Source organism: Aptenodytes patagonicus, chromosome 17 (assembly GCF_965638725.1).
Source record: "Aptenodytes patagonicus chromosome 17, bAptPat1.pri.cur, whole genome shotgun sequence".
NCBI classification, from domain to species: Eukaryota; Metazoa; Chordata; class Aves; order Sphenisciformes; family Spheniscidae; genus Aptenodytes; species Aptenodytes patagonicus.
The window spans coordinates 12,578,332-12,599,574 of NC_134965.1; the positions used below are offsets into that span (position 1 = coordinate 12,578,332).

The 21,243-nt window shown below is 37.1% G+C and overlaps 1 protein-coding gene across 7 annotated transcripts in view; it reads right to left on the reverse strand.

Moving 5' to 3' along the window:
- LYRM9 (LYR motif containing 9) overlaps positions 1 to 21,243 on the reverse strand; it is a 42,297-nt gene that overhangs the window by 14,909 nt on the left and 6,145 nt on the right. For all 7 annotated transcript variants that reach the window (XM_076354850.1, XM_076354853.1, XM_076354852.1 and 4 more), the window contains exon 2: positions 9,799 to 9,873. The gene's annotated coding sequence lies outside the window, so the exon portion shown is untranslated. The remainder of the gene's footprint in view (positions 1 to 9,798; positions 9,874 to 21,243) is intronic.

Sequence of the window (21,243 nt, forward strand, 5' to 3'; positions counted from 1 at the left end):
AACTTTCTGGCTGGGCTTATATCACCTTCCAATACTTTCTGAATCTTCAAGTTTTTGAAAAAATTCCAATTGGGCACAATACAAGCTACAACAAATTTTGTTAAAGGACGGATACCCAGTTGGCAGCATAAGGTATGAAAGTTCTTTTGGAGGGTGCAAACATGCCGTCTTTGATTAATGAAAACATTAATTCTGTGAACTATGGGTTATATAAGCATGGGAAGAATAGTAAGTCTAACATAAGGTTTTGTCATGGTTCCTAACTCGATTCAGGAAGAGCTGAAATTGGTTGAAGTTTATTTTACCTTTATGCTTTAAGATAAGCTCATTTTGCTCATGCAATCCAACTTTATCTTTTTTTAAAAAAAGGCAAGAAGGTAAAAGCACATAATTCAAACAAGCAGCTATCACTTAGTGCAGAAAGGGCTCTACTTAGGAAAGTAAAAGTACAAAAGTTCAATAGAAGGACAAAGTCACAGGAAGGTAAAGAGTCAGAACTTTAAAAAAAAAGCAAAAGAACTCACTGTGACCCACACTATTGACTAAAGATTAATAAAAAACTGTTGTTGTTTTTTAAACCAAGAATGCCTAACATATACCTCTTAACATTCCTTTAGTGCAAACATCATATCCAGCCCTCAAGGGAATAAAACCTGCAGTATAACAGGGCTTTCCAGTATGACATCTAATTTTACTTATCTACCACAGCACATCCTTTCCAGTCCTAACCATACACACATAATCCCTAGACTAATGACGATGGTACTTGTACAATGCCCTGGTATCTACAGTTCGCCCTGTAATCGTCCTTTCCAATTTACATTATCCTTTACAGCAGCACCAAGAACAACTTGCTGTCTCATTATTTCAAATCCACACCTGCTGAAATTTAGCATCTTCCAATCCCTTGCTCTCAATCCAAGTAATAATCTGAGCCAAAACCTTCCCTGTCATAAACCCTGTCTGTGGTAGAATTATACCATGGATGAGTTTGGCCCACCACACCTTGAGCAAAATACATGCCTGTTCATGGGAGAAATGTTTTCAAGCAGCAGTATTACAGAACATTTAAATCTAGGAGTCTTTAGCCTCTTAAGGGGGATTTTAACTTGTACAGTTCACTAATCAGGGATTGTTACCATACCAACAGCTAATCATGAGGGCAGATGCCCACCATATGTTAGGAACATTTCTAAGGTCTTAAAGCCATACCTGAAGTTTTCCCAAAAACTTTACTGTCACTCTCTATGGCCTAGCCTAGCTCAAAGAGAATCTGTTTCATAAGAAAAACAAAGGAAAAGTCTGGCTAGCAACAAGCTTATTGCAAAGAAAGAGTTCCCAGACCAGCAACTGGTTTTTGAGAAAGGACTCCTATCCCTGGAAAACCTCTGCTGGCTGCAACGGGATGCCACAAGAGAGAGCTCCTCACAAAGCCAGCTGCTGTATGAGACTTGCACATTCTCCATGCTTTGGATGGTGAAAGAGCTATATGTCCCCCTGACTCCTTCAGGGACCATTCTCTTCTACATAAGATACTGTTATTTTTTTAGAAAGTTAAGATATTCTTTTGAGATGGAAAGAAAAATGTTGAAGGAACTCCACATTATCCAGGAAATCAGTACCTGGCTCCAGAAACAGCTACTTAACTATTGATTCCAGTGCTTCATGATTTGACCCAATTAAAAGAGGGAAGTAATTAAAACTACAGCTGACAGTGATGGCAGATGTTGCCTAGTGTAATGTATTTAAATTGCAGGCCTACACATTGCTTGAGCACAGGACTAAATGTGTTGTTGCCTACATTAGCTCAGTCCTTGTTGTTTCTCTCCTATTTGGATTTAATATAGGCTTCCAAAAGGAAAACAGAAGCTGTATGCTGGAAGAGGACAGTTTTGTAAATTCTAGATAGTTTTCGAAAGTCTGCCGATAGATCAGACTTCTAACAATATCAACAGGCTAGCACAGCTCCATTGACTTTAGCAAATCTGCAGTCGTTTATAGTACAGGATCTGACCTCCCGGGAAGATAATTCTCCCTGCGGTGCTAAAAGGGCATCTGCGTACCCCAGCACACCCTGTGCGGAAGAAGGCTGTTTGTCATCTATTTTCATGGCAAAGTCATGGACATGATTTAGATGAGAATAGAAAGCATATGTTGAGAATTTCCGTGTTAGTAATAAAAACTTTCCTCCTCCTCCCCCATCATCTAGATTTAAGTTAACATCAGTTAAAGTAGTAAGATGAAAAAAATATTTTTTGAAAAAATTCTTACAAATTTGAGAACTGTAGCAGTATCTACAGTTTAAAGCCAGTGTTGTCTGTTGCTTAGAGCAGACAACCATCTCATGATTAGTAACACTGTTATACATTACATTAGCAATATTGTATCGCACCTTTTCAAAACAAAAGGTAATCTTATTTCTTTCCAACCTGATACCATCTGAACCTAGGATCAGAATGTCAGCAGCAGACTCACTTTCACTTTGTCTGAGAATCTTGTAAGCAGTTTTCAAGCAAAACAGTTTTATCCATCTTCTGCAGTCTGTCCCAGACAATTCATCCATTGTTAAATAATCCTTACCATATACAGAACTCAAATCAAGTATAAAAGCAAACCAAGTATCTTTAGCCCTACTTTCTCCAAAAAGACACAAAGAAATAAATTAAATAATATTCTTCATCTTCCACATAGCACATCAATAGCAGAACCAAAAATAGATCCTGGATATCACGTTGGCCAGATAAAAAAAATCTTACAACTGGGACATGATTTCTTCAAATTTTCACTTCCCCCCCATCTTTTGGATATTTTTGTCATCAGGCCAGAATGATATACAAGAAAAACACTCTATAGAACTCTGCAGGGCATTTGTTTTCAGAGGTACAGAGCTTGCTTTTAATTGATTACACACAATACACCAATTATATTGAGTAACTAATTTATAGCTCTGGCTGAGATGAAGTTAGGGGAAAAAAGTTTGTTTGATTGTCTATAGAGTTAAGTTCAAGCCAAAACTCTTCATCTGAGTGTCCAGCTCAGAGCTCTTGCTTTAATAGATTAAAACAAACACGCTGCACTTTGCAGAAAGCAGGAGTTGGATCTCAATTTTAGCCCTTGGCACTAAAGCTTGCTTCTACCCTTGGCAAAGGCAGAGTTCTTAGCATCCCAGCGCAGAGATCCACTGCAATACATCGAGACACCAGTGATTCAGATATCCCATCACACTATGCCTAGACCATGGATACACAAGCAGAGACAACCCTAGCCTCTTGGATCTCCAAGAGGGAAAATATCTGAGAAAAGAAACTGTGGTCCAGAAAATTAAGCGCTTGTGCAAAGTCACACAATGAGTCAATAGCACAGCTAGGAATAGAAACCATATCTTCTGATTCTAAAACTACCAGCTTATACAAGGAATCGTGCTAATGATTGTCTCTTACAGAGGGATTCACAATAGCATCCATAATTCAAAAAAAGCTACTCTGTGAATCTTTGGAACCTATATCAATTCTTTTTGATGTATGTCAGCTAAACCAGGTTCAATATCCTCTATATATCTGAATTTTTATTAATGATCATTCTATCCTTCTAGTTTTGACTAAATGGCTCTGGGGTGATTAAAATATTTCTTCTAAAGTACTTCGATGTTGATACAGAATGCCACCGCATTCTTTTCCCTTTGCAGCAGACAGCACATTTATCAACACCCGCCTGAGTGAACGACTGCGGCAAGATAGTTCTTCTGACTGGCAAAAGCACTTGATGGAAATGGAGCTGCCTTAGATTTCATCCATGATTCAGATTTGTTTACATTTTGTGAACCTCAGGAAAAGGGGGATAAAAGCTTTGGTTCAATTGAAGTCATGTTGTTAACCTCCAGTGCTAATAATTAACTCAATTATGCTGAATTAATTTGACGTAATTATCAGTGATGGCGCAAAGACAGCGGCCCAGAGAAAGTTTGAGAGACAGGAGGAACAGAAGTCTTAACAATACAAAATACCCCATAAATAGCATCTTTTTTTGCCAGAATGAGTCAAAGACACAAAATGAGTTCATTACAGTCATCTGGCTTCACTCAACCCTCCAAATTACCCCAATACCCAGACAAATAGCTGTGAAATCCAGCAAGTGAACTAGAATTAAAACATGCCGTGACGAATTTGACACAGCACTCAGCACAAGTGTCTTCCCCATCCTATTATCTAAACAATACAGATTTAATAATATATTTAACACATCCACAATGCTTTTGCTTTAACTGAAGACATTAATTAAGAAGATTTTCTTGTTGTAGTGTTGTCAGTTGGGTGGTTTTTTGATGATCTGGAGAATGCTTATGGAGTCTTTTCATTTGATCTGCAGTTTTTATCTAGTATTTTCAGACTTATTCAGTTCAAAACAAACAAACCCCAACTATAAAAACAAACATCTATCTTTTTTCTTCCCCATTGAATATTTCTGTGATTTGCTTTGAAAAAGTATAATAGAAATGCATTCTTTGCTATGAAAATACACATACTTTACCAAGGCATTTTTTAATTCTCATGTACTAAAAAATGTCAGAGGAAAAAAATCAGATATGATTGCCTTAAGTATTGGGAAGTGGGTTAAACTGAAAATGAAAAATAAGAAATTCTATGCAAATTAATGCTTTAAGTATCACCAGAATCTCTACAGGACTCCCTCACCTCCTCCCTCCACTCCTGGAGGAAGCACACCTAGACTCTGTTACACTTCCATTTACAGTCTAGTCAGATGCCACAGACAAGGGATGCATTTACCAAACAAAAATCAAAAAAGACAGAATACCAAATATTGCAGCCAAGTCAAAGACACAAGCCTCTTACTGCTCAGGCTAGAAGCTGTCAGTAGTATGCCTCTCTTCCCATTTGTGGACCTGTGCACCTTGAGTGCACAGACTACCACACACTGCAGTTTTGTGTGTAAAGCCTGAGGTAAATCTTTCATTGCCTTGTTTCCATCAAGCTTCATTGTGTATATGGATTTAGCACCATGGCTTGTTATTTTTCTGCTGTAAAGAATTTAAAAATTAAGAGTTTAGATTACAGCATCACTATATTTAATATTTTACAGTCCTGGAGGACTGGTAATATGTAACCATGAAGAGTTGGGTGCCTTTGCCTGTCTAGCTTCAGTCTGAAATACTACTTGACTTACAGTTGTCATAATGCTGTAAATACACAAGCTTCTAAGCTTCTACTGCATTTTTATTATCCTTTCTGACAAGAATAAAAAAATATTACCTCTAACATCACCAATTACTTCTGAAGAGAGAATCCAAGTGCTTAGCTGTAAGAAATTAATAGTATTTTTCTAATTTGATAAGTAGGTGCTGCTAGCACACCTACAGATCACATCCACATCAAGTTCTGATGATTCTCAAACACAGCTGATCTTTCAGAACTCAGTTTAATTGCCATCAGGCTCTGATCAGACTCATCATTTCAAAGCAAGTTGTATTACATGCATAATTTATGCATTTGATTTCAATAGATCATTTTCTGCCCAGTTCTGAAAGGGCAAAAAGTGTCTTCCATGGAGAAGCTGCTAACATTTTCTGAAGAACCAAACTGACTTTCCTGAAGAACAATTTTTTTAAATATTATTTGTGAAGAGAGACTACATTGTAAAGTAAATTTAGCGTGATGGATTGTTTGAAGTCTCCTACATTTATTTGGACAGCAGCTGCTACTGTAAATTTTCTCTATGCCTATTTACCACAATCTATTTAGTTTTAGTTTAGTGAGCTGAGAGTTATTGCTGGAAGTAATAGTTAAAAGAAATAAACTGAAATAGTGTATGTTGCCATAAATGAATTTATGTCCAACATAAGAATCTTGAATACTGATATTGTATCTGTATTGGAACTCAATTTGAAGGACTTCATTTTTCTACCACAGTTTCTCCAGGCAAATGCCACTGAAGGCAACATTGAAGTCACTAGTCCAAGTTCTTGGCTGTTGTAAATCAGCACATTTCTATTGAACCACAAAAACATATGTTTGCTGGCAATCTGAACGACTGGGCTTGAGTTTTATGATTGTAGCGAGTTTCTCCAAAGTTACCTAGGAGTAACTGCGTTGTTCAAGGCAACTGTCTGTTACAGATGGACAACACCACTCCTGCAATGCAAGAGCCTTTTAAGGTTTAATTCATATTTAAAGATATTTTGAGTATAAGTATGTTATATTAGCACTCTGAAGGCCTACTAGGCTACTAGAACTTAATACACTATACAAAGCACCTGAAAAATCATTATTTTTTCATATATTTCCACTGTGGTTTAAGTAAACTTTGCTAGATGTGATTCACAAATTTTATATGCCTCCTCCCAGGTTTTTTCCCTTCAACTTCTTCCTGCTTAATTACGTACAGTCTTCCTTTAACTTTACTACTATTTGTTTGGTTACCCCACTAGAAAAAAGGGAACCCAAAATCTCATCTAGTAAGGTACAACCCTACAAAATGCATGCAAAAATAATAGAGAACAAACCACTTGATTTCTGTTTATGGATCCTACACAGAAAACAGTTAGAATTCTTCAGGTTGACCCGGGAGCCAGAAGAAATACTTCCAACATTAGCAAATTCAACCATCATGTAAACAGGCACAAAGAATTGGATAAAGCTGAGCCATTTTGCAGCATATTGATTTTAGGCTTGGGAATTTGAGAATGTTTTGAGAAGAAAAAAAAATCTAACGAACAATCCCTACATCAAGGCAGCATATAGTAACAGATAAGTAAATGAGAATAAAGCTGTGTGGTATTTAGGGCAATTCCTGCAAGTGACTGGATTAAGCTGAGACATCCAAGTTAGTAAAGACTAGTCATTAAATTTTTTTTCAGTCAAAATAAGTCAAGTTGGAAAGCAATCAACGAGTTCAGCTTTGAGACCTGAAGGGGAGATAATCACAAAGGAAAGGGCAGGTGGCATACCCTGCAACAAGCTGGAGGGAAGCATGGCTAGTAACTTTTTTAGCCAGCACAGAAGGAACAAGAGGAGATGTATGTGGTCTAACATATTCTAAAATCACTTCACACCAATCTGACAATGCAAAGGGTGTTTGCGTAAATGAGTAGTTCATCAGCTTTTCCCTGACACCACCCCACGCCTCCACCTAGAACTCCCTCTTCTCACACCCCCAGCCCTGCTTTTCATTTCTGTCGTCACAGACTTGATTTTTCCTTTCATGGATTTTTGCTTGAAAAAGCATCACTGCCTCAATTGTCTATTTTCAGCCTATATTTAAGAAAACCCTTTGGTTCCATTTGTAGCCACATCCTGTCTCAGCCTCCCCCTCTTTTTGTTCCTAAATATAAGGCTGATGCAATTTGATGTGACATGACAAAATAGCACATTTGCATCGGCAGAAACTTTCTCTCAACAGCAGTAATTAAAGGGAGTAGATGAGACATTGCTAAAATTGGTGTTTATTTAGCCTGGAAATAAAAGGCTTAAAGAGGACTTGAGAGGGATGTCCAAGTGTGTCACGAACATGACATTCATCGATGAGTGCCTTCTTTTACATGCTTCCTTACTGCAAAAGCAAATGGTCGTTCAAACAATGTAATCGATTTAAAGAGATTAAAAAACAGATTTCTGTAGACCATATTCCTAACCAGTGAAATCATTTAATGTGTTTCTCTGGATTATAAATGGTACCAAGACACTTGTGGTTACACATAAGACAAGGTCACTGAATCTCTAACTTCAGAGTACAGGCTCACTCAAACTGAATATGAGAGAACTGAGATCTCATTGACTACAGTGAAAATTAGGTGCTTAAATATCTTAATTTTTTTGAGCTGAGATGCATCAGCAGCAGATAGGTACTCACCTTCACCTACAACATAGATTTTTGTTAACTGTCAAAGACAGGAATTCAGAAATGGCAGCCCAGGGCTCTGAATGCTATGAATTCAACAGCATATACAGCAGATTAAAGACACATATCTACAAAACTTACAAAATCATTTACTGTGATTGGTTTTGCTGAATGGATACACTGCAAATACTTGACAGGATCAGATACTGTCAGCTTCCTGCACTGTATTCCATTATGGATGACAACAATAGAAGGCAGTGGTGGGAGGGAGAGCAACATTTGGAAGTTGAGGGTTTTTTCTTGATTTTTAGAAAGTAAGTTTAGTTTACTTAATCCATGTGAAGAATTCACGGAAAGGTCTGATGGATGTTCCATAGGTCACAGGATTTAACAGACATAATATGCTTTCAAGTGAAACTTCCTGCTCTCAGGAGAATCTTCCTTCTCTTCTTGTTCACATGAGGCTATTCTTTTAAATCCGTCTGTGATTGGCACTACCACTCTGCTTAAAACTGGCAGACCACATTTTGAGCAGGCTCACTTCCATCCTAACACAGATGGCATCAATAATAGGGCAGGCCAGAAAAAAATCAGTTTGCATATTATGCTTCAGTGTTTATGGGTCAGATTACCATTCAAAGCCATCAAAATGGCAACCCATATGTGATGTGTCTGCCATTGGAACTAAAGTGATACACTATCATAATCTTAACATGGTTGGTTAGAAAAAGTTTGATTAACCATTAATTAACCTCTGATATTTAAAAGTAAAAAGATAGTTTCCTTTCCAACAAAATTGACTTTGACAAATCAAGAAAATAGCTTTAGTGAACCAAAAAGGAAGAGACATTATCACATCTTCATCCCTGAACAACTGTATCGGCAAGGCTCTCTTGGCAGAAGATAATTTAGCATCTATGCCAAATATTCACTTAAGTGAGCCAGGTGCAGATGTTGGCTATGTAATTTGTTCTAATTTCTTTGTTCTACAAGCCAGAAAATTGTTCCCACAGCTTTGGGGAAAAAATGGGGGTATGAAGAGCTCTTTGCATGTTTTTACTGGTGCAAGAATATCAACTGTTTTAAAGAGACTCTTGTAGAAATAAGAATGTGTCATTAGCAACACGCATAACTATTAATTATAGAATCAGCAGAGAGCTGTGTCCTAAGGATACTAAAGGGATGCTGAAACAAGGTCAAAACCATGGCATTGTGTTTCCAGCCTCCTACCCACATTCTGCCTCCCTGCAGTAGCCTACCAGATACAATTGCTGGATTCCATGTACTATGGGGGGTATTATATCCCAGATGCTCCAGAAGCCACACTTCTATATTTACAGGGTTTAAAGCATGCAAGTCTCTTCCTGTGAGAAGTCTATTAAACAGTAAAGACGTATTTTAAGTCTTCTCCTATGTTATCATGGCACCTGAAATTCAAACAACTGTTATGCTAAATAACAGCCAGGGCCACCACCCTGTGTCATTACCAATGGGAAAATTTTTCATTCACAAGTTTTATCACCCCTCTGACTTCTCTACATGATATTCTAGTAAAGATACTATACTGATACTTCAGGTGTTTATTCTCAACCAAATACAAAACACACAGCAACAGCAGACTCCCTCCACCATCCTGAGATTACTGATCTAATTGTAGTCCTGACAGAAGTATGAAAATATTGTTTCCTTTGGTATCTTTACTGGCAATTTGCAATTAGGGTTCTGCTACTGCATTTATCAGCACGGCTGGAATGGAGACAGGGGTGTTCCTGAATACAAAATGTTGTTTAGAAATATCTCCAGCAAAAATGTACAGTCATTTAACAAATCTGCACCAACTTCATTTCTACCATTTGTTTGCAATTTTGGCATTTTCACCTTTTTTCCCCTACTTGAGGCAAATAGGCTCCTAACAATTTCCATAAAACAAACAAAAAAATCACTTACAGCATTCAGCACAAAGGAACTTTAATTATCTTCGGAGATTAGGTCTGTCAAAGCCCAACAGCAAGCAAGAGAGACCTGCAGAGAAGAATCAATTTTCATTATCTGTTTCTCCTCAACTCACTACTTAAAGTACCATCAATAAAGAAGTGCAGAGAAGCCCATCTATAGCACATTTTATCAGTATGTAAGCTTTCACTTTTGTCTAACTAATTACATTAAACATGAATTCACGGCCTTGATAGGAATAGGTTATTGCTTTCAGTAATCTACTCAGAAAACACTTTTTAATAAATATACACTACAAAAAGATATAAGTAGAGAGAAATTGCAAAGCACTGAGTGGAACTGAACCTTCAGTGTTTCCTGTTAAGAGTTTCTGAAGGTAAGAAAGCATTTAACTACTTTGAAAGGCCATAGTTTCTAGTATTCAGAACTCTGTACAATGACATAATAATTTCAGAGATTTACATACTTGTCAGAGAGCAGAATGTTGCTTTGGAAAAAAATTTATCAACATTAGGACAGCCTGGTAGCTCCTCAGTAAAATTTAAGAAGTATTAGGCCTGGATGGTTATTTGGCTTTCTATTCCCACTGCCATAGTGGTGCAACCTCATCTCAAAATGCCCAAGTATACTTCTGCAGGAAGAAGCAAAGGGAATAATTTCTTGAACAATACCCTGCTTGCAGTACCGACCTTCACTTTCAAAAAATCATCTCCAAGAAAGCTGCAGAAAACTAGGAATTACTTCCCTGAGAGTTATTATTTTAACTGAAAACAAACAATGCACAACACAAAGTAGCACATTTTCACAGCTCTAGCAGACAAACAACATCTGAGAATCTTCCCTTTTACAGTATTTTTTTAACACATTTTAACAGCACATCACACATTGCTTCAGAGGTGCACCTTGGTGTAGTTTCTGGATGACTCTCATTTGGCCCCTAACAGGAGAATTCAGGCTTCTGTTTTCTACCTGTCTGTCTAATCTTTTGGGGATCTGCATGAACTTACTCCCCCTTCCATTGTGTTTTGCCCTGACAAAAAACTGCTTTTGACCCATGAGACAATTGACTCCATACAAGAAACTCCTGCTTTATCGAATACTTAATTGTACAGTGAGTAAAGGAAATCAACCAGTTCTCTAAAGTCAACACCAATTCCTTTATTTAGAACTTATGATTAAGTTTGTTGAAGTCAAAAGAATGGATTGCTCTGACTATCCAAAGACATCTGGATCAGGTCTTATCTCAGATCATCTGGTACTTCACAGAAACTTTCAGAAACCACTTGAAACAGAAGTCCTGGAAGGTAACAATGACAGAAGAATCTGAACTGATCTATTATGCCTCCCTTTGAAAGATGCAAGTCTTTGAAAAATCTAAGGCAAAATTCTGAACTACATTTACAAACATGCAGATCAAAGATAACTGTTGTCATGGGTGATTTTTTTTTTTTCCAAGTATTAATAGTATCATAACTTGGCGACACATGATGGTTGACAACAGCTTGGGATATGCAATTTTTGATACCTAATTTAGGCACTCATAATTGCCCTCTGAAGGCACATAGTTACATTGGGAACATGGGTTCCAAGAATTAAGCATTCAAAAAAATCACACTTTGGTTACGTTCATAGGATATGCTTTGTTTGCAGCTAAGGCCTATGTATCCTTTTCTTGCAAGACATCTGAGGCAAAGCCTTTGTCATCCATTCACACAATTAACACTGCCATCCAGATTCTCAGTCTGCATCTTGAGCATCCAGTGCCCCTTTCTTTGGATTCAGTGTTGTCCTATTATTGTTCATCTATGCTATAAAATGTTTTCCTAATTCATTGTTTCATCTACATCAGGCTCTCTTTGCATTCCCTTACTGCTTCTCCCTTTTATTACATAAACAGAAGTTACTTTACTTTCATTTCCAAGTTCTTGATAGCACATTCTCTCCTCACTCATCTCTAACACCAAGATGTGGAATTCTGCCTCTAATTAGCCTGTAATACTAAACTTCCACCATTTACTTGTAAAATTTTTACTGTAACGACTATCTCAAAGCTCTCTTCCGTGCTGTTCCCATGCTACGGAGGAGTGCTCTGCAAACATCCACTAACCCACTTCCATGTTCCACTTCAAACTCTTCCTTAAGCTTATACATTGTCCTGATGCCTCAAGTATTTTAAGAGCCAACTGTTACAATTAAAAAGACTAAATGTTTCCCTTTTGCTGGAATAATCATCTGAAACACAGATTATGCTAAAATAAAAAACACTGGTAAGATCACATGAAGGTCTTGTCATATCATGATGCACACAGGTAAACTTCCCATAGGAGGTGATGTAAAACAAGGACCTAGAAGAACAGATTGAACTTGAACTAAAAGCCAATCCTGAGTCCACTGAAGCTTTCTAGTTTTGGTACGAGAACTGAACATTGAAAGCTGCCTGATAACATTATTTTCATCCATCATGTGAATTTTCTTTTCGGAATAGCAGGTATCTACCTTAGATCAGTCCCGCAAACACCTATAATTTAGCATTGTTAATTAACATTTTGTAGATATACCCGCAGTTAGTTATCCCACTAGGACATTTATGATGCCCTTTCAGAAGTACATTGTCCTTTGCTGTTAACACGTCACCAATATAATAGCCAAAGAGCAATGCAATTAACTTCTCCATAGACTGAAATTTAAGCCAGCAATTACTTCTACAATTCACTTAGAGCATCAGGCACCTTTGCTCAGAAAGCTTTCCAAATCTACTCAAAATATACCCAGCTGAGCTTTGCTAACACAATAAAATAATATCAGTTGCTATATTTCATTGTTCAGTGCTAAACATTGCTTAAGGCCTAACTTGAATTTCTACTTTGGAAATAGAAAAGTCTTTTAAAAGAAAAGTTAGTTCATGTCAAACTTGAGGTTCCTTTACACTGCCAGAAGTGTATAAAGGAGCACTGATGTGAATGAACACATTTACTAGCTGGTATAAGTTAAAGCCAGTAATCTCCAACTTGCTGCGCTACATATACCAACTAAAAGCCCAGTGTCTTTTCTTGCTCTTAGAACATAAAGCTGATCTGCACTCAATCACTTTTATGCATCATATTGATGATAACATTTCTAGATGTTTGAACACCACCAACATAAACAGCTGCAGCCTGGAACAATGTTCACATGGTACTGTTTACTTTAGAATAGAACCTTTTAAAATAAAATTAAGAAAATCAAGTTCTGGTGTGCCCCTAAAACATGTTTGAGAAAACATGGGCTTGCTTTCTGTTTGTAAGTGCAGACATACTTCCAAGCAAAACTTGGAGCCCATGTTCATTCCTGTCTATGATTGAACAAAAGTATTGCTGTTCAGTTTCTTATTTATCATATATCAGGCACGCTTGCCATACCCAAAAGGAATATAAAAAAGCTACATGAAAAGTCTTTACACTTTAATAAACAGTGATTAAGTATACTTTACTAAATGTAAACAGGTATAAGTGTCATTTCTAACACACCAAAAATTATTTACCAGAAAGTTTAAAATAAAAGGCAATGGGTAGGAGAGAGGAGCAGGATTATCCACACATCTCTACTGCAGTATAAAAATATGAAGTTTGATACAAAGGCCAATGAAATCAATGAAAATCGGCAGGGGCAGGAACAGAGTTCGGAAATCTGAAACAAAATGGGATTTAGGTACCTTTATACCTTGGGTTTCCTTAAAAATTCCAACTTTGCAGACCCAGAACAACAAAATCAAGATCATTCTTTATATTTTGTTCTTCAGGTTTTGTGTTTGTCTTTATGTAAATTTGCTTCAGTGGGCAGACAAAAATTGAAGCCATATACACATTATTTTTAAAAGGCTTGCCAGTGTTTGTTAGCCAAACAATGAATCCCATTTACTCGCAACATACCACTGCCTCTGATATCAGAACTCTACTTCCCACTACTGATAGAACAGGATCAGAAGCGGAATCAACTGACATTCTCATTTCTTTCTTCCACAGTGCACACTGGTCAGCATTTATTGAGAAACATTTCCATAATAATCCAACAAGACTTCTCCCTCATTTGTTTGCAATGAAAGACTTAATATCTGTGACCCAAATATGGAGACCCATTTTAAACTTGCTGAAAATTGCTTTTTAATCCTAGCTCTTGAGGATTTCCTTTGAAACCATCTGCCATGCACACTGGGTATTCTTTTCCTGTATATATGCAGGATTACTATAATATGGATTCTTTTGTGTAACTTAATATGTTTCAGTATATTAAAAAATTAGTTGAAATTTCCATTCTTTTCTGATTTCAACTGTATACCATAAAAATGACTGTAAAAGTCAAAATCAGCAATAAGTTAATAGCAGACCAGACACCCATATTTATCTTGTTTCCTGCAGTATTTACATTGCAATTCTAATATAGTCAGTCTAACACTGGATAGGATTTAAGCAAATGGTTATGAGTCATTTAACTAATATAACTTATGCACATGCTTAAAATTAAGCTCAAGCATTTTCCTGGATAGGAATGGATTTAAGCATGTGCTTTCCCAACTACAGCGTAGTTTGAAGACTGGGAGACACAATTAACATCATGATAGAGATCAGAAAATATTTCCAAACATTGTTTCAAATCTATTGTTCAGCTTTTTCTATTTTCTTGCTATGAACCTTTACACAATTGTATTTTTATAGTACAAATACTGAGGAGAAGCAATAAAGTCACATTCATAAATAAACTGAATCTTAAAATTGGCACATGCAACCATATTGCTTCCTATCAGAATAATCACAGCCAGAGTGATTGAAATAGCAAACATTCAGCAAGATAGATTTATAATCAGTTTATTGGATCAACCTATAAAGTAAAAAAATCAAAATCCCAACACAATTATTGAGCATTTTCAATGTGTAATACTTTTAAAAACGGTGATTTACCTGCAAACATTCTGAGAAAAGAAAAGAAGGAAAATTATTTGCATAGTTTTAATCACAAAAGGTGACACTAACATTTCAGAAGACAGACAGACCATAGCCTGTAAACTTTCGTTTCACATAAACACACTTGAGAGCAACATAGCTATGCATGGCCTTCATGCTAGCAGCCCTCAGAGTCCTCATTCACATTATCCTGTTTCACAGTCAGTCACCTAATATGTAAGGAAAGTGAATGGCAATACAATCCCACACTAAAACATTCCCCTCCTAACCGAAGAGAGGATCCCACACCCTTTGATGCATTTTCCCTGGAAAGGAGCAGTGTTAGACACGATTAATATACAGGACAGATCTATACATGCAGATGTTGGAAGAATGTGGGGAGAGGAAAAAACCAAGCAAATAATTTTGTTTCAGCAATAACAGATGTTGGAGCATCATCCTCCAGGCATGTTACTTTTAATACAAAACTGCTCATAAAGTAAGTGAGGGGGTGAGGACAAAATCAATGCCAAATTACCCAGTTATTTCAGTGTTTCCATTTTAATGAGCTTCCTGTTTGATTTTGTCCTTTTAATTTTCCTTCTCTAATAATCATATCAAATTAGTTTTGTCTTTAACATCAGTAAGAAGAAATTCAGCTGTCTAAAAAAATCCTAAGACAGCCGGTAGCAGGTTCTTAAAAATGACATGTTATGCTGCCATTTACTTCTGTATAAACCTAGAGCAATTCACAAGATCCTATGGCACTACTTGGGATTAGACTTGAGCGACTGAAAACAGCTTCATGTCCTGATACACCTGCTGATATGGCAAATGGATAGTAAAAGACTAACAGTGCTACGGCATTTGCAGATATATCAGTGCTGAAAAAACAACCAAATGCACAATAAATATATTAAAACCACCTTTCTCTGGCTAAAAGAGGGATTAACTGAAGCCTGGTCTGCATTCCAGCTGGGGAATAACCTGCTTTCCTGCTAGATTGCATTTGCCACTCACATTATCAATATAGCACAATGGTTTCTTTCCACTTTCCTAAACTTGGTCAGTGATGTTGAGGAGCTGGAGAGACACCAGGGATGTAAGCAGTGCCAGTGCTGTGGCTACAGAGTATAAAATGCAATTGATACACGCTTAGCTCTCACCAAGTCAGTCTTTTCACATACAGCACACCGCTGCCCCCACCCCCCCCCCAAAAAAAAACCCCCAACCCAGAAATAAATACATGCACAAACCTATGTAGTGAAATCCATTGACAAGGCTTCCAGGCAAGGGCAGAAGCACAGTATGTGGAGGCTAAGCAAGTGCTTCATTGATAACATCCAAGTCCCCTACTAAACAACAGGAACCTAAATAATGTCCAACTACTTATCAGAAGCAATTCAGAAAATTTTACATGTGATGGATGTGAAAATTTTGATGCTGTATAGATCCTCTACGGTCTGCTGGGCAGCATAGCATCACACTGCAAAAAAAGGCTTAGTGCATGTTAGAACAAGAGAGCCATCTCCTCTTCATCATATACATTGGTATATAAGGCTGCAACAGTGGCTTCTGAATTGCGACTGTCATCTAGATACAGTTTCTCTTTAGACTGCACCCCCTTCTTTTTAATGCCAGACTGCTACTATGTCACCCCAGAGTCTCATTTACAGAATTTTTACATCCCACTTTCCTTTACAGTGAATTGAATTGAATATCATTAAGACCATAGGGCAAAAGAAAAGTTACCAGCAGCCTTTAGGATGCTTGGAATTCAGACTGATATATTTAAGACAGAGTGCCATCACAGTGGTAGCAGGCACACATACACCGATAGACACAGGAGATTTATGCAACAGCTACAAATGACTGTTGCACTTTGAGAGCCCTGTATCTGTTGGATGACATTCTCCATCATAAGTATTTTCAGAATAAATTTGCTTAGCTGTGTATAACATGGCCTCATTAGTATTACGTGAAATCTGCAGGCAATTAACATCCCAAAAGGAGCTGTCTAAAGCTACCCCATATTTCTTCATGCACATGTATAAATCTGCAGGTTTTCAATAGCTGCCATGTAAAAGATACATTTCAAAACAAACAAAAATCCTCACCAAAAAAAGTAAAGAAAACCCCCCAACAGCCATAACAGTTTACAAAACAGCTTTCTTGCAACTGACTGGTCCACCAATACCACAGAAATTAGTGATGCATAACTAATTGATACAAATCTCCTGAGGGGAGTATTCCTGTTGGTTATCTTGATATGAGAAATTTAGTCCAGAAGGATAAGTTGGATGGACAGCTGAAAAGCTTTAGTTCTCCTAGTAGGAAAGGAATTGATCTGGTAAAGAAAGCCCTTAAAGGGATATTATCATGTCAAAAAGCAGGATTAGGAAAAACATTAATTCTTAAAACAACTGAAAGAACTTAGAAAACTTTGTTTCTACCAGTAATGCTAATTATTTCCATCAATTATTTCCACCTTCACACAAAAGGTGAAAAATTGAAGATGTCAAATTTTTAATATTTCTATTTAAACTTATGATATGAATATAATTATGAAACTGTTTGCTATAAAAAGTCCGTGTACTTCAATTAGTGATTTCATTTTTGCATCTAGTACTTTTATTTATCAATTCCCCTTCCACTGAGTCCAAGAAAAATAAAAGTATTCAGATATTCACAGACCTGTAGAAGATGCTCTTCATGTTTCTGGCAAACTGTTGTATCAGACTTTTCCTGATTAATTTTACTGCCCACTCCTATACAGATTACTCAATTCCCTAAGACAGGTACTCCATTCATTACAATCATTTTTTTGATATACATATTAACTGTTGTTATTTTGTTTGTTACATGTGAGGTGTGCATTTTTTTGCTCCCAAGTACATACAACACGATTTATTTTCTTCAAAAACATCTGATTTCAAGTACAGGATTATGTGAAGCAACAGCATAACTAACGAACTCTCAAAGTGTACCTCACATGGAGTATTGTTTCATCTGCATGATTTGTGTAAAACATGTTAAAGTTTCTTGGACTTCAGAAAGAGAGCACTGCAATACATTCAGAGCAAAGACAACAGATGTTATAGCCAGAGTAGCTCATGCTATACCTTTTTACTGTGTTCTGCTGCTAAGACTGAATGTTGACAGGGGCTCTCCTGAGGCTATCAGGAAATCAAACACCCGAATCTAGCTGATCATTCGGGTGGAAAAATATCAGCAAGAGCTCTTAAACTAACAAAATTCTCCATGTACAACAATGATTGTTGTCTGTCTAACCAAAGAAACAGACCTTCCAGTCACCTGAACCAGTAATTCCCAGGTTACAGGTAAATGAACATTATTTCCTAACCCTTTATCTTTCTTATCTAGTAGGTTTGAATCGAGACAGCAACTGGATTGCATGACATGTAAACTTGATGCTGAATTAAGCAAATGTGCTTACCCAACATAAAACTGAGGTGTAAATTATGTGGTTACTGTCAGAGATTTGCCCTGACTGATAAGCCTCCTGATCTTCACCTCTATGCCTGACATTACACTCACCATATTTAAGAACATCATAAACAAATAACTGTGCCCATGGTCACACTGTGCAAATCAAATAATCCACTAATATTAGAGGTATGCTGCAGAAAACAAGTGAATCAAAAGCACCTAGCAGCAAGAGCAGTCCAAAGAATGTATCCAAACTGTAATAGACTGCATAGGGCTAGAACCACATCGGCTTTATTATCACACATTAATCAGTTTCCTTGAGGGTTTTGCCTATACAAAGTATTTTACATTACACCAGCTGAGAATCTCTGCTATCCATAGAGGCCATGGTTGCCCAGATCCTCAGCAAGGGTTATTTAGAGCAACTCTACTCAACTTCTGGCTTGGTATTATTTTTAGCTAGTTTTTACTCCAGAAAGAGTGGATCACACAGAAGAACAAGGTCACTAAACATGTGACATGTTTAAACAAGCAGCAAATGGTGATGCAACTCTTGGAAAATATATTCATGTACTGTCACACACAGATTAAAATTACACAGTGTTTTTTGCCTGGAGAAATATTGGTTTCTGTTATTTCATTAACAATACTGTGGAAAAAAAGCAGTAAAGGTAACAAGTTTTTGGCTCTACATTTATTGTTGATTACCTGAGATTAGTTATTTGAAATTCCACTGAACAGATCCTTTAATAACACCATAATATTTAATGTAACTTAATACCTCTACATAAGAAATACTTTCCTGCAACAGATATGAGCCCAAAGCATCAAAAGGGATGTAAACCTATGGTAAAGATAACCAATGTAAGTTAATAACTTGGGCAGGTGGTTCACCAGCTCCAACACAAACACAACAGGCTCAGACAGGTAGCGTTAGTACAAAACACCCATTGAACAACCTGACAGAAATTAAATAAAGCACATGGAAAACAGAGCATTGAATGGCTCCATAGATCACACTGCACAAAAAACTGATCTTTAAACTATTTCCATCATAACACAGTTAAAGAACATTGCTTTCAGAAAAGATCCAAACCAAAAAACAGCATGGAGGTCAGTTTGAAAGAAGCCATGCTGACTTACATGAACTAGGCAAGGATTTGGCTTCAGACAATCCATTTCAAATAAACATTACCAAAGTCTATATCAGATATATGGACATAATTCTGGAGTCAATATGAAATTTGTTTTTCACATCTGTGATGACCTAATAAAGCACAGGCTTCAAGTTGCACTAATTCTAACAAATTTTCTATGTAATCTTAAGCTCAAATAGCATTACATTATCCCAGTTTACCAGGATCACACTCTGAAGACAATGCTGGCGTGAAACGTTGTCATAAACCAGGCTGCAAGTCTATTGTTTCCTATTAGTTTCCAGATGTCTTGGTCTTGTATGTATTCCTATCTTGACTAGTTGTGTATGACAAAGAAATACAGTAATATTGGCAAGACCGCAGAGAATAATCACTACTCTGTACCTCAGAGAAAAACTGTTTAAGTTGCACTCTCAAAATTGCCCTGCTGTAATGGATAGGTGTGCTGCTGCAAAGACCGCAATTTAAAAATTACTGTTTAAGTGTTTCCATAACCCATTGTTCTTTTTTTTGATACTGAATGCATGCATATGGTCTATTACAAGACTCAAGTAACTCTGACATGGTGAAGGATTTATGAACTATTATGCTAGACAAAATTAGTCATTACATGAAAAAACACTAAGAAGCTATCCAAACTGGAAATAAGCAGGGGAGCGGGGAAGAGGAATCAGAATCAGGTTGGACTTTGTGCTATCATTATAAAAGCTAGAGCAAACAAAACTAACTGGTATTTACAGGTACATTATCAACTGCAAGAACTTAACCACCTAAAGGTTTAATCTCCTACCCAGGACTTAACTAAATCATACCTATAGAATATTGGGTCAAAATACAGCTAATCTGACATAGCAAATTGTTGCAAGCACTTTGTTTCAGTGTAGTTGAATGCAGGACAAGAAATAATCATGACCATTAGCCATGATGTTGCAAACAAAACTCTTAGCACAAGGCACACAATCAGAGAAGAATACAATCAATTCAGATCAACTCAATTGCTTTGTTCAATTTGTTGTCACTGGCATCAATGACAGAACAAAAAGCTAACTGTGGGACAACCAGAGCAGGAGGTCAGGTCTCTGAAAGATGGTGTTTCCAAAAATACCACCACAGCAACAGTATTTTCTATTCTGATTAAATCTACAAATTTGGAGGAAAAGTGAGCAACCTGCTTCTCTCCCTACTCCAAAGAACATTATTTAGGGATCCTGCTCACACAAAAGCAAGTGGCTTGTGGTGGTGTTTTCAGTTCTCCACCTTCTAGGGAAGATAACATGCTGTGGAGCTATTTTAAGAATATCTCATTCACAAAGGTCTCCAATTCAGTCTTCAGAGACAGAGATGATTTTCTTGCTGCTTCAACATCTTTACTGGCATGACATTTGCTTCAGAGGGAGTTCATTTGCTGTTCCAACATCAAAATGGAGCAAGAACAGCTGCCAGGAGAGGGATAAAAGGAAACACTGGTGACAGAGAGCAGCAGGGTCATTTCTGGTGCAAAGAAACGCAGAACAGAGAGAACTGCAGAACTGTCACTTTCTCCAAAAAGCCACAGGGGATAAAGACCTCCCTTCTACCTCCTGCAACTGGTGTTTAGCAGCAAGAAGGAAAATGAGACAGAAAAAGCTAAACAATCAGGCTGAAGTCTTTAAATGGCAAATTATTATAAACCAACTTTAAGCACCTGAGCACTCCCAGTTAAAGCCAAGCTCATGCTTAAGCTCTGCAGTGAGCAAAGCATTCAGTAACTGCTTCAGAAAATTCAAAAGAAAACACTTTTGGCTAGAAAGCACTACAGGGTATGGAGTTCAGTGTTTTGGAGGTGATAGACTTTGGGATGAATTCAAGTCCCAGTGCTAATCACGATCTTCATATTTGTACATACAGTATACTGAACAAACTTGGGGCAAAGCTGT